We start from the raw sequence: 12,481 nt of genomic DNA, 5'->3' as shown, positions 1-12,481 counted from the left end.
GATAGAAAGTCGGTTATCTTCCTTAATGATGATATTTTATTATAATGAAGTTTAATGTACAGTTGATTTTGTGGTTTACCATTGGCTGAAAGAGTGGATAAAGATCACCTGTTCTAAAACTAAAATAATGGGGCGCCTGGGTGGCTCAGTCATTAAGCGTCTGCTTTTGGCTCAGGTCATGATCCCAGGGTCCTGGGATCGAGCCCCGTATCAGGCTCCTTGCTCAGCGGGAAGCCTGCTTCTCCCTCTCGCACTCCACCTGCTTGTGTTTCCTCTCTGGCTGTGTCTCTCTGTGTCAAATAAATAAAATCTTTAAAAAAATAAAAATAAAATAATTATTTTGGTACATTTTCTCAAGTTTAATTGACCAGATCCAACAACTAAATACCAGATTCATTTCTTTATTTAAGGGTATGTTTTGCAAGTAATTCTTTCAGGTAGATTTACTGGTCACTTTGCTAAAAGCCATACATTTCATGAGAGCATTATGCAGATTTTTCTGTAGCTAAAGTGAACAACTGATAATTTCTTCTTTGAAAATTTTTCAGTCCAAATCTTCATTTTCCAACAGGGTATTCGAATACCTAAATCCTCTACACTCAACCCAGCAGATTGTTGTCGTGTGGTGGGACCAGCATTGAGGGTTGCCATATTTGAATTCTATTGATCTCTAAGTATTAGAAATTAAGGTATTAGTTAATGGGTTAGTTACCTAGTTAACTTTGTAAAAATAAAACAAAGAAAACACACACACACACAAAACAGACTTGTATGTGAGTTTGCAGACCCTCTGCTCTATCGGAAAGAACTTTATGGACTTGAACACTTATTAATTTTTCTTATTTTTTAAAATTTGAGAAAGAGAGGGACAAGCAGACTCCATGCTGAGCAAGGAGCCCCACATGGGGCTCAGTCTCACGACCCTGAGATCATGACCTGAGCTGAAATAAAGATTCGGACACTTAACCAACTGAGCCAACCAGGTGCCCCTAATTTTTCTTATTTTTGAAGAGTTGTTTTTAAAGGAAAATCCTGGATTCCCTCCAGGTTCTCCCTCTGTTCACCACCATAGAGAGAGAAATGTTTCTGTCTAGGTGAGAATCTCGATGGGATGACTCATTCTTCACAAAAGGCTGTTAAACACCTATCATCTGCTAATTCGATTACTGAATTCTAAACAACATGAATTTGCCATTACTCAACCACAGAATATTAGCCGGTCCCTCAGAAAACTACATACCTGATCATATTATCCTGAGCTCACCTACAGAAACCTTCCTCACCCCCTTCCAGGAGTATTTTATTAGCTTGTCTTTTGAATATTGTGTCTTTGGCACATATTAAGGGATTCTAGAAGAGACTGTGCCACAGAGCCCACTAGTCCATTTACTGTGGAGCTTCTGTGCATTTGGTCATTTTATGTTTCCCATGGAAAATCCCATGAGAGAATTTTCTTTCAGAGCCAAGCATCATGAAATGCTTAGCTACCCTTGAATAACTGAATATGTCTTCCTAACAGACAAGTAGATTATGTAACTGGATGTGTTTCCCTTTTCACTTTGGCCATCAGGAAGCTCCAGGTTAAGCTTTAGCTCAGCTTTAGTGCCGGAACATGAAACTGGCCTGCATATTTGCATTCTAATTTGTTCCCTGGTCCTAACCTATTTAAATCTGGGTTTTCTCTTGCTTGGAGTTATTCAGAATTTTCTATATTCTGTGTACAGTTGCACTGGCTACCTCAGTTGATTGTGGAAAAAGCTAGAGAAATGAGTGATAAACATATATGATGACTATCTTATATGTAGCCACTTGCCCTTACTTCAAGCAGGAATTGAAACTTACGTTTCTTCCACGCTGATAAGAATGTCTTGTTTATAAGGTCTCCAGGGTTTCAATTCAGCTATTTAGAAAGCTAGAAAAATGAATTATTTTCAAAGAAGTTTTAATGCTATTGCAAATCTATACGATGTCATTCTTTTAATTTTGCTTTTTTCCTTCTGATGGAGGTACATAGGTAATGTAATGATTGGCAAGCATAAGTGGGAAACTGGAAGTCCCTAATTCATTTTTCACAATGTCTCTCAGTATTTTCTTTTAGTAGTCCAGAATTTGAAGAATTACCTTTTCTATAATCTAAATCATATTATTTGCTAATACATCTACTATGTATTAGTGATCTGATTTGTAGTCACTGGCATGTATATTTGCACATATATGCTTCAACTGAAGGTACACGGAAAATCTTGCAGGATTCTTCATTGTCTTAATACATCTTTTATATTAAGTTGAAGGTAGAAAGGCAATTGAATACCCCCATAACACTTAGGCATTCTCATCAGACAAGAATGTGTCTGATAAAATAATCCTGTAATTATCTGAAGAATAGACAATAAAGGTGCTTTGAAAGTGTAAGGTCAGAAATAACAAGTATTGGCGAAGATGTGGAGAAAAGGGAACCCTTGTGCACTGTTGGTGGGAATATAAATTGGTACAGCCACTATGGAAAACAGTGTGGAGCTTTCTCAAAAGCTTAAAAATAGAACTACCGGGCACCTGGGTGGCTCAGTCGTTAAGCGTCTGCCTTCGGCTCAGGTCATGGTCCCAGGGTCCAGGGATCGAGTCCCACATTGGACTCCCTGCTCAGCGGGAAGTCTGCTTCTCCCTCTCCCACTCCCCCTGCTTGTGTTCCCTCTCTTGCTGTCTCTCTCTCTCTCTGTGTCAAATAAATAAAATCTTTAAAAAAAAATAGAACTACCATATGATCCAGCAATTCCACTTCTGGGTATTTATTGAAACACTAATTTAAAAAGATATCTGCACTGTCATGTTCATTAAAGCATTATTTACAATAGCCAAGATAGGGAAACAAACTAAGTGTTCGTGAATGAATAAAGAGAATGTGGTATGTATGAACAATAGATACTATTCAGCCATAAAAAAGAATGAAATCTTGCCATTTGCAACAACTTGATGGATCTTGAGGGCATTATGCTAAGTGAAGTAAGTCAGACAGAAACAAATACCATATGATCTCACTCAAATGTGGAATCTAAAACAATAACAAAAACAAAACCAAGCACCAACATAGAACAGATTGGTGGTTACCAGAGGCAGAGGCTGGAGAGTGGGTGAAATGGGTGAAGGGGGTCAGAAGGTACAAATTTCCAGTTATAAAATAAATCATGGGGATGGAATGTACAGCATGGTGACTACAATTAATAATACTGTATTGCAGGGCGCCTGGGTGGCTCAGTTGGTTAAGCGACTGCCTTTGGCTCAGGTCATGATCCTGGAGTCCCGGGATTGAGTCCCACATCGGGCTCCCTGCTCGGCGGGGAGTCTGCTTCTCCCTCTGACCCTCTTCCCTCTCGTGCTCTCTATCTCTCATTCTCTCTCTCTAATAAATAAATAAAATCTTTAAAAAAATTTATAAAAAAAATAATAATACCGTATTGCATATTTGAAAGTTGAGTAGATCTTAAAATTCCTCCTCACAAGAAAAAAAAGAGTGTAAGGTAAACAGTTAAAATATACCACAAATTTTGTAATCCTGTTCTGTCATTTCTTAATATACCAGGAACCTCAAAAAATAGAAATAGTGCAGGCCTGTTTCCTATTTCAATTTTTATTTACATGTTACCATGTGCCAGGCACAGAGGGGATACAGAGATTGAAAATCCCGTTTTTGCTTTCAAGGACTAACCATTTAGAACTGCACTGTCCAATATGGTAGCCTCGTGTGACTATTTAAATTTAATTAAATTAGAAATTCAGTTCCTCAATCACACAAGTCACATTTTTAAAAGCTCAATAATCACATGTGGCCAGTGGCTACACAGTGCATGTGTAGAACACTTCTATCATTGTAGGAAATTCTATTGGAGAATGTTGGTCTAGAAGGCATGTGGAAATTCCAGATGTGTTAAGTTTGCATGACAATGATCTGGGGCATGTTGAACGCCACTGCCAGAGATTCTGATTGATAGATACCATCAATCAGATAGGAGTCTGTTTTTCACAATACCTCCAGATGATTGTGATACAGAAGGTACACATACTTCATTGAGAAAAATCAATTTAGGGTCAGTGGGAATAGCCCAAGAGAGTGATTCTGAATTTCCTACCTAAATGGCATCTGGATGCTTGAGCCAATTCAAATTTGATTTGGAGAGATAGGAGTGCTGGAACTATATTCATACCTTGAGAGTTATGGAGCATTGTATACCCATTATGTGTCTAAAGACGTATCAAAGAGTATTATAAATAAATATCTTTAATTTTCATGTTCTCTCCAGAGTCATTAGAGGAGAATCTATTCCTTGTCTTTTCCAGCTTCTGGTGGCTCCAACATTCCTTGGCTTGTGGCCGAATCACTTCAGTTTCTACTGGCGTTGTCAGATTGTCTTTTCCTCTTCTGTGTCAGATGTCCCTCTGTCTCCTTCTTAAACAGGGACACTTAACGATTACATTTAGGGCCCGCCCAGATAATCCAGGATAACCTCCTCGTCTCAAAATCCCCAACTTAACCACATATACAAAGGCCATTTTTCCATAGGAGGTAACATTCACTGGCTCCAGAGATTAGGACCTGGCTATTTTGGGGAGCCATTATTAAGCCTACCATAACACAGTTATAGTTACTTATGAACTTAGAGAATGGTGTTGAAGGATAGGTATAAACCAACTTTTTAACATAAATTTCTTCAAGATAGCTGTTATTGGAGAAGGAGAGGGAAACTATTCACTTTTTTCTGTTTTGATTGACTAGCTAAGGATAATAAGGTAGAAAAAATTTTATTTTATTTTAGAATTTATTTATTTATTTGAGAGAGAGGGAGAGCACTGAGGGAGAGTGAGAAGCAGACTCCCTGCTGAACAGAGAGCCTGACGCAAGGCTTGAGCCCAGGACTGTGAGATCATGACCTGAGCCGAAGGCAGACACTTAACCCACTGAGCCACCCAGGCGTCCCCAAGTAGAAAAAATTTTAAAAGAGAAAGAGCAAAAATTTCAACTAAATGCAAACAAAAAGAAAGCAGAGGTGGCAATATCAATTTCACGTATTATGAAATTCAAGACCAAGAGCATTACACAGAAAAAGAAAGGGTATTTTGTATGATAAAAGCCCAAGAAATGAAGATCTGTTATAAACCTTTATGTATCAAACACTACAGTAGCAAACTATGGAAGGCAAAAACTTTTCAAAAATAAAAAAATTTTTGTAAAACTACAATTTTCTTAAGGGACTTAAATATATGTTTCTTAGAATTCAATGCATCAAGTAGACAAACAAGAAAAGGAAGAGGAAGAAGAAAAAGAGGAAGGAGAAGAGGGAGGGGGAGGGGATAGCAGTGGTTGTGGAGGATTTTAATTAAATTCTCAGCTTGATCTAGCAGTTGTAAACAGAACTTAGTATACCATAACAGATGATACGTACTGTTTTTGTCCAAGGAACAACCACAAGATTCAAGCATATGCTTGTTCCCAAAGAAAATTATACTAAATTTCAAAAGGAAGAAATGCTACTGTTCTCATTCACTAGCCACAATGCAGTAAACTACAATTAGCATCAAAAGGATAGCAAAATAAGATTTATCTTCTAGAGTTTAAGAGGAAATCAAAACTGAAATTTCAAAATATATATATATATATGAATAACAGTGAGTGCCTACATAGTAAAAGCTGTGCTATGTGACCAAAACAGTTCTGAGGAAAAGCTAATATTCTTATTTTTTTAATTTGTTTTTTCATTTTAACTTAATTACCTCTTATTTTTTTTTAAATTCCAGTTTAGTTAACATACAGTGTTATATTAGCTTCAGGTGTATGATATAGTGATTCAACAACTCTACATGTTACTCAATGCTCATCATGATAAGTGTACTCTAATCCCCTTCATCTATTTCACCCATCCCCCACCCATCTCCCCTCTGGTATCCATCTGTTCTCTATAGTTAAGAGTTTGTTTTCTGGTTTTTCTCTTCTTTTTCTTTGCTCATTTGTTTTGTTTTTTAAATTCCACATATGAGTGAAACCATATGGTATTTGTCTTTCTCTAATTTCATTTAGCATTATACTCTCTAGCTCCATCCATGTTGTTTCAAATGGCAAGATTTCATTCTTTTTATGGCTTGCATTGTGTATACATACCATGTCTTCTTTATCTGTTCATTTGTCAATGGACACTTGAGCTGCTTCCATAATTTGGCTATTGTAAATAATGCTGCAGTAAACATAGGGGTGCTTACATCTTTTCAAATTAGTGTTTTCATATACTTTGGGTAAATACCCAGTAGTGCAATTACTGGACCATAATGTATTTCTATTTTTAATTTTTTGAGGAACCTCCAAACTGGACCAGTTTGCATTGCCACCAATAGTGCGAGAGGGTTCTTCTTTCTCCACATCCTCCCTAACACCTGTTGTTTGTGTTGTTGATTTTAGCCATTCTGACAGGTGTGAGGTGATATCTTATTGTGGTTTTGATTTGTATTTCCCTGATGATTAGTGAGGTTGAGCATCTTTTCATGTGGTTTTTGGCCCTCTGTATGTCTTTGGAAAAATGTCCATTCATGTCTTCTGTCCATTTTTAAATTAGATTATTTGGTTTTTTGTGTGTTGAGTTGTATCAGTTCTTCATATATTTTGGATACTAACCCTTTATCAGATATGTCATTTGCAAGTAACTTCTCCCATACAGTGGGTTGTCTTTTATTTTTGTTGACTGTTTCCTTTGCTGTACAGAAGCTTTTTATTTTGATGTAGTTCCAATAGTTTATTTTTGTTTTTGTTTCCCTTGCTTCAGGAGACTATCTAGAAAAATGTTGCTATGGCCAATGTCAGAGAACTTACTGCCTGTGCTTTCTTCTAGGATGTTGATGGTTTCAGGTCTCATGTTTAGGTCCTTAATTCATTTTGAGTTTATATTTGTGTAGGGTGTAAGAAAGTGGTGCAGTTTCATTCTTTTGCATGTAGCTGTCCAGTTTCCCCAACACCTTTGTTGAAGAGATTGTCTTTTTCCCATTGCATATTCTTGCATCCTTTGTCACAGATTAATTGACCATATAATCATGGGTTTATTTCTGGACTCTTTATTCTGTTCTATAGATCTGTGTGTCTATTTTTGTGCCACTGCCACACTGTTTTTATTACTACAGCTTTGTAGTATATCATGAAATCTGGGATTATAATACCTCCAGTTTTGTTCTTTTTCAAGATTTCTTTGAATATTTGGGGTCTTTTGTGATTCCATACAAATTTTAGGATTACTTGTTCTAGTTCTGTGTAAAATGTATTTTGATAGGGATTCCATTAAATCTGTGGATTGCTTTGGGTAGCATGGACATTTTAACAATATTTGTTCTGTTAATCCATGAGCATGGAATATCTTTCCACTTGTTTGTGTCACCAGGAAAACCTAATATTTTTAAATGCACTTTTGAGATTTAAAAATAGTATTATTAAGTAATCATTACACTTAATAATTTAGAAAAAAGAACAAGATAAACTAAGAAATTTGGGGGGGAAAGATATAGATGTGTGCCAATCAGTTATTGCCACAAAAAATGCTGTGTAACAACCAACCACAAAATCTCAGTAGCCCACAATAAGCACTTATTTCTTGCTCATGCAGATCAGCTAAGTTCAGTCTGTTTCAGGCTAGGAGAAACCTGGGATGGCTCTGCTCCATTGTCCCATGATTGGATCTAGGCTAGAAGGGCAATGGCTGCCTGGAGCATGAGAAAATAAACTTTTCTCATGGAGATGACAGCCAAAGGGTCCATTTTACAGCAAAGGAGGTGTAGTAGTGGACACAGGGCCATGGAACGTGCTAGACCTATCACACACTGCACCACCAATAGAGTGATTCTGAACTTCCTACGTAAATGGCACGTGGATGCTTGAGCCAGTTTAAATTTGATTTGGAGAGATGGGGAAGTGTGAGAGTGTGATGAGATGCTCTTCTGAAGGTGTAGCGGAGGTGTCAGCTTGGAGATATAACCCTGCAATGATATGATGCCATTTGCCAGGGCACATTATATACCCTGAATCAAGTATCATTATATGGGTTTAGGAGCCAAGGGGTGGAAATGTGAGCAGCCTCTGCCTGCCACCATTGCTTAGTTACTCACTTCGGGCATCTTTGCTTCCTACCCCCACAACTCTAGGCCTGGCTTATCTAGAGAGGTCCTTGTTCCTAAAAAGGGAACACTGATTTAAAGGTGGATTCTTCAAACAAGTCCTTCACGTGTTATAACTTGCCACTAAAAGCCCCAATTAGGGTAGTTATTATTGCTTTTAAACCCATTTTACTCTTGATATTTTGCTTTGCTGTTGTGCTGCTGTTTTGTACAGTTTGCCTCCACAAATTATAATGTTCTCGGTACAGGATCCCTGTCTCATACTTCCAACCTTCTGGTTCTCTGAGAACACTTAATGTTATTGATTGTGTGCCCCCAGTCATGTTGAGCACAGTACAATAATATAATAATAGGACAGAAATCCTTACAGGATTTATAAATCCTATATAAAAACTTAAAGGATTTATATCCTATTATTCATGTGGCATAATACTTAAAAACTTTCTCACTACATTTCTGTGACCCATGGCCCTTCTCTACTCAGGCAGCTAGAACACAGGCCTTAGGGATGTTAAAAAAGAAAAAGGCCTTTGACTTTCAAAAATCTAAACCTTTGTGCTTTGAGTTGTGAGGAGGGAGAGCTCTGAGACCTGGTGAATCCCTATGAAGAGGCCCCACCCTCCTCTGCACCTGTGGATTAGATAAAGGGAAATCAGAGTCCTGAGACTGATATCTACAGTTCAGAATGGAAAAGGATCCTCTATTTGGCTTCCCAGGTAGAAACCCTGGGAGTCAGCAAGATCCCTGAAGAAATGGCTGTGACAGATGTCTAATGGGTAGGACCATATATAAACCCTCATGACTTAGTTTCCCATGCTCCCATGTGCTGTAAGAGCTGCAGAACGATCCAGTGCTCCCTGGGTAAATGTTACAGAGGAGAACGCTTAGCCCCAAAGAGTTCCTTGACATAACATGGAAATAGCACAATGGAAATAGCTGACATGGCATGGAAATAGCAGAATGAAGTAGCACGGGAGGTGACAGACCTGAAAGAGCCTCAACCTTAAGAATGAAGAATGGTCTAACAGCAAGCTACATAGATCTATAACAAAGGACCAAATAGACTTGACATTTTAGCAAATGCCAATAGAATGGTTCTCCTGTGAAAATCAGTTGCTCACGTTCCTCCAACCTTCTAGACATTATAGGAACTTAAGATTTTACCTCAGAGAAAAGCAGCAGGAGAGATTCTGAATTTATTGAGATTCAGTTTCTACCTACCCCCTCAAAAAATGGGGCCTTTAAATTATGTGCAATTAGAATAAAAACTCCATTTCTTACACCTCTGAGTTTGTAGATTACATACATATCCCTTATATTCATTGCTACAAATAATGAGTGTTTTACTATAATAGCGAGAGAAAATAATTCATATTTTGGGGATATAATTCTCTGATGTTAGTGGCTTTAGAAAGGAGTCTGTACAACAGTGCTTCTCAACCTTACTGTATATGCTAGTTGCTTGGGGAATCCTTTGAAAATAAAGCTGCTCATTCAGTAGGTCTCAGGTGAAGCCTGACGATCTTAATTTTTAACTAGCTCTCCAGTGATGCTGATGCTGCCGGTACAGGGACCACCCTTGGGAGTAGCGAGTTGTTGAGTATACTGGTAAGATGATTACACTACATTTTGACTAGCACTTTGTCAAATAAACACAGGGTGGCGCTCCTGCTCCCAGTGTACCATAGATCTGTGGTCCAATATTAGACTCCAGTTTAAAATAAAATACAGGGGCACCTGGGTGGCTCAGTAGGTTAAGCAACCAACTCTTGATTTCAGCTCAGGTCATAATCTCAGGGTCTCCAGGATCGAGCCCCACATCCTGCTCTGCACTCAGGAGGGAGTCAGCTTGAGATTCTTTCTCTTCCTCTCCCTCTGCCCCTCCCCCTGCTTGCACGTGCTCTCTCTCTGAAATAAATAAATCTTTTTAAATAAAATACAAAATGAATATAAGCAACGAAGAAAGTTTATGTAAAAGGAAAGTTGAATGTTCTAAAGAACTCTCAAAGACAAATAGCTAAAATAAATTGCACCTGGGGTGCCTGGGTTGCTCAGTGGTTAAGCATCTGCCTTCGGCTCAGGTCATGATCCCAGGATCCTGGGACCGAGCCCCACATCGGGCTCCCTGCTCGGCGGAAAGCCTGCTTCTCCCTCTCCCACTCCCCCTGCTTGTGTTCCTTCTCTCGCTGTGTCTCTGTCAAATAAATAAATAAAATCTTTAAAAAAATAAATAAATTGCACCTGAATTAGAGGCCAAAAAAAACAAGTAAATAAGGAGGAAACCATGAAACTATGGACTCTAACTTGGATTCCTTTGTAAATGCTTTAAGTTCACAATCCACTTTTTTTTTTTCCACAATCCACTTTAAAGACACTTGCATTTGAGATCTTAAGACCAGTGGTTCTCCACAGGGCATTACTGACCCCTAGGGGTAGTTTTGGAAACTCACGGGGCATTTTCGGCTGGGTTTCACAACTGGTCCTTAGTGGACGAGGCACAGGGGTGTGAGACATCCTGTAAGGAAGGGCCTGCACAACTTTGAAAAGTCTCACTGAGTACTTGTATAGGTAAAAAGCTTGCTTTTCCCCTCAAGAAGGTGGGCTTCACATAATTGACTTCCTCTCAAAGAGCACAGGATGGAGAGGGAGTCGGCGGAGATTAACTTCACAGTGGAGAAACAACAAAAGCCACTCAGCCAAGTAATCAAGCTTCCCATCATCAGTGATACATCGTGTTGATAATCTGCACCCTTGATCAGATGTGATGAGAAGGGCCCTTTACCTATATAGGCTTTCTCCTAAAAAACCGTAATCCCAGTTTCATCATGAGATTAAAAAAAACTCATATTAATAAAATCCCAACTGAGAAACACTCTGACTAGTCAGCACTCCTCAAAACTATCAAATAACAAGGAAAACAAGGAAAGTCTAAAAAATGATCACATTCTACAGGAGTCTAAGGTGACATGACGACTAAATGTAATATGGTGTCCTGGATGGGATCCTGTAACAGACAAAGGAAAGTAGCTTAAAACTAAGAAAATGTGAATAAAGTATAGACTTTGGTTAGTAATAATGCATCAATGTAGTTTCCTTAGTAGTAACAAATGCAGCATACTAATGTAAGATTTTAAAAAATAAAGGAAATTGGGTCTGGGGTATATGGGAACTTTGCATCATTTCTATAAATCTAAAACTATTCTAAAATTTTTAAAAACGTAAACTACAATTTTCAACTAGTAGGTAAGTCCTGGATATCTAATGCACAGGATAGTGATTATAGGCAAAAATACTGTATTATAACCTTCAAAGTCACTAAGAGACTAGATCTTAATTCCCACAAAAAAAATTTTTTTAAGATTATTTGAGAGAGAGAGCACGCACATATGCAAGTAGGGGGAGAGGCAGAGGGAGAGGGAGAATCTCAAGCAGACTCCCTGCTGAGTGCAGAGCCCGACGTGGGGCTCTATCTCACCCTGAGATCACAACCCGGCTGAAACCAAGAGTCAGACGCTTAACCAACTGAGCCACCCAGGCGCCCCAAAAGAAATATTTATGTGACATGATAGATGTGTTAGCTAGCTCTAGTAATATTTCAATATATAAACATATAAATGTATACATTAAACTTACACAATGTCAGTATTATTTCAATTAAAATATTATAAAGCTACCTTTTTATTATCTGAGCCTAGAACGCCTATATTACTTGTTACTTATATAATTTTAATATTCACTAGGGACAAACTATCCTACTAACAGAATATTATTCTTTTATTCAAAACTTTAGCAAGAATTTGATCACCATTTTGGAAAATGACATTTCCAACAGTAACACTATTCATGTTTTTTGAGTAGCCAATAAAACTGTTACCAGTACACACTATATATGTAACCTTGTATCTCTTCATGAATCATGAATTCAGTCTTTATTTTAAAATACGCTTAAAATAACGCTACTGGTAGCGTTAACAGTATTTGACCGAGCAGTTTTACTTCTCCATATTTAAGAGCAAGCACCTACTTCATTGTTTTCCAGTGTAGTAGTATCTGGGCATTTATATATTGAAATGCATACTTTATTACAAATTGATTTCATTTCTCCATTACGGTAAAGGCACTGGACTGACCTTTTCTGAAATTGTATAGATAGGTGAGTTATGTATGAATTTCATTTTAGGATACTGGGTGTGATCAAGGTTACAAATGTTCATGTTATAGTAAAAAGGGTCTGCTAAGTCTGATATGGTTGAGAACCCCAATCTTAGACCAAGCTCGAGGGCAGAAAATGTCTGGTTTCTTACAGGTTCTCAACATTTCATTTCACCCTGTTGCAGTTTGT

The sequence above is a fragment of the Eumetopias jubatus genome, unplaced genomic scaffold (assembly GCF_037043125.1).
Source record: "Eumetopias jubatus isolate StellerSeaLion01/CBP00866 unplaced genomic scaffold, mEumJub1_p1.0 scaffold_6, whole genome shotgun sequence".
NCBI lineage: Eukaryota > Metazoa > Chordata > Mammalia > Carnivora > Otariidae > Eumetopias > Eumetopias jubatus.
The sequence above is the reverse complement of the archived record's forward strand: the minus strand, read 5'-3'. Positions refer to the sequence as shown.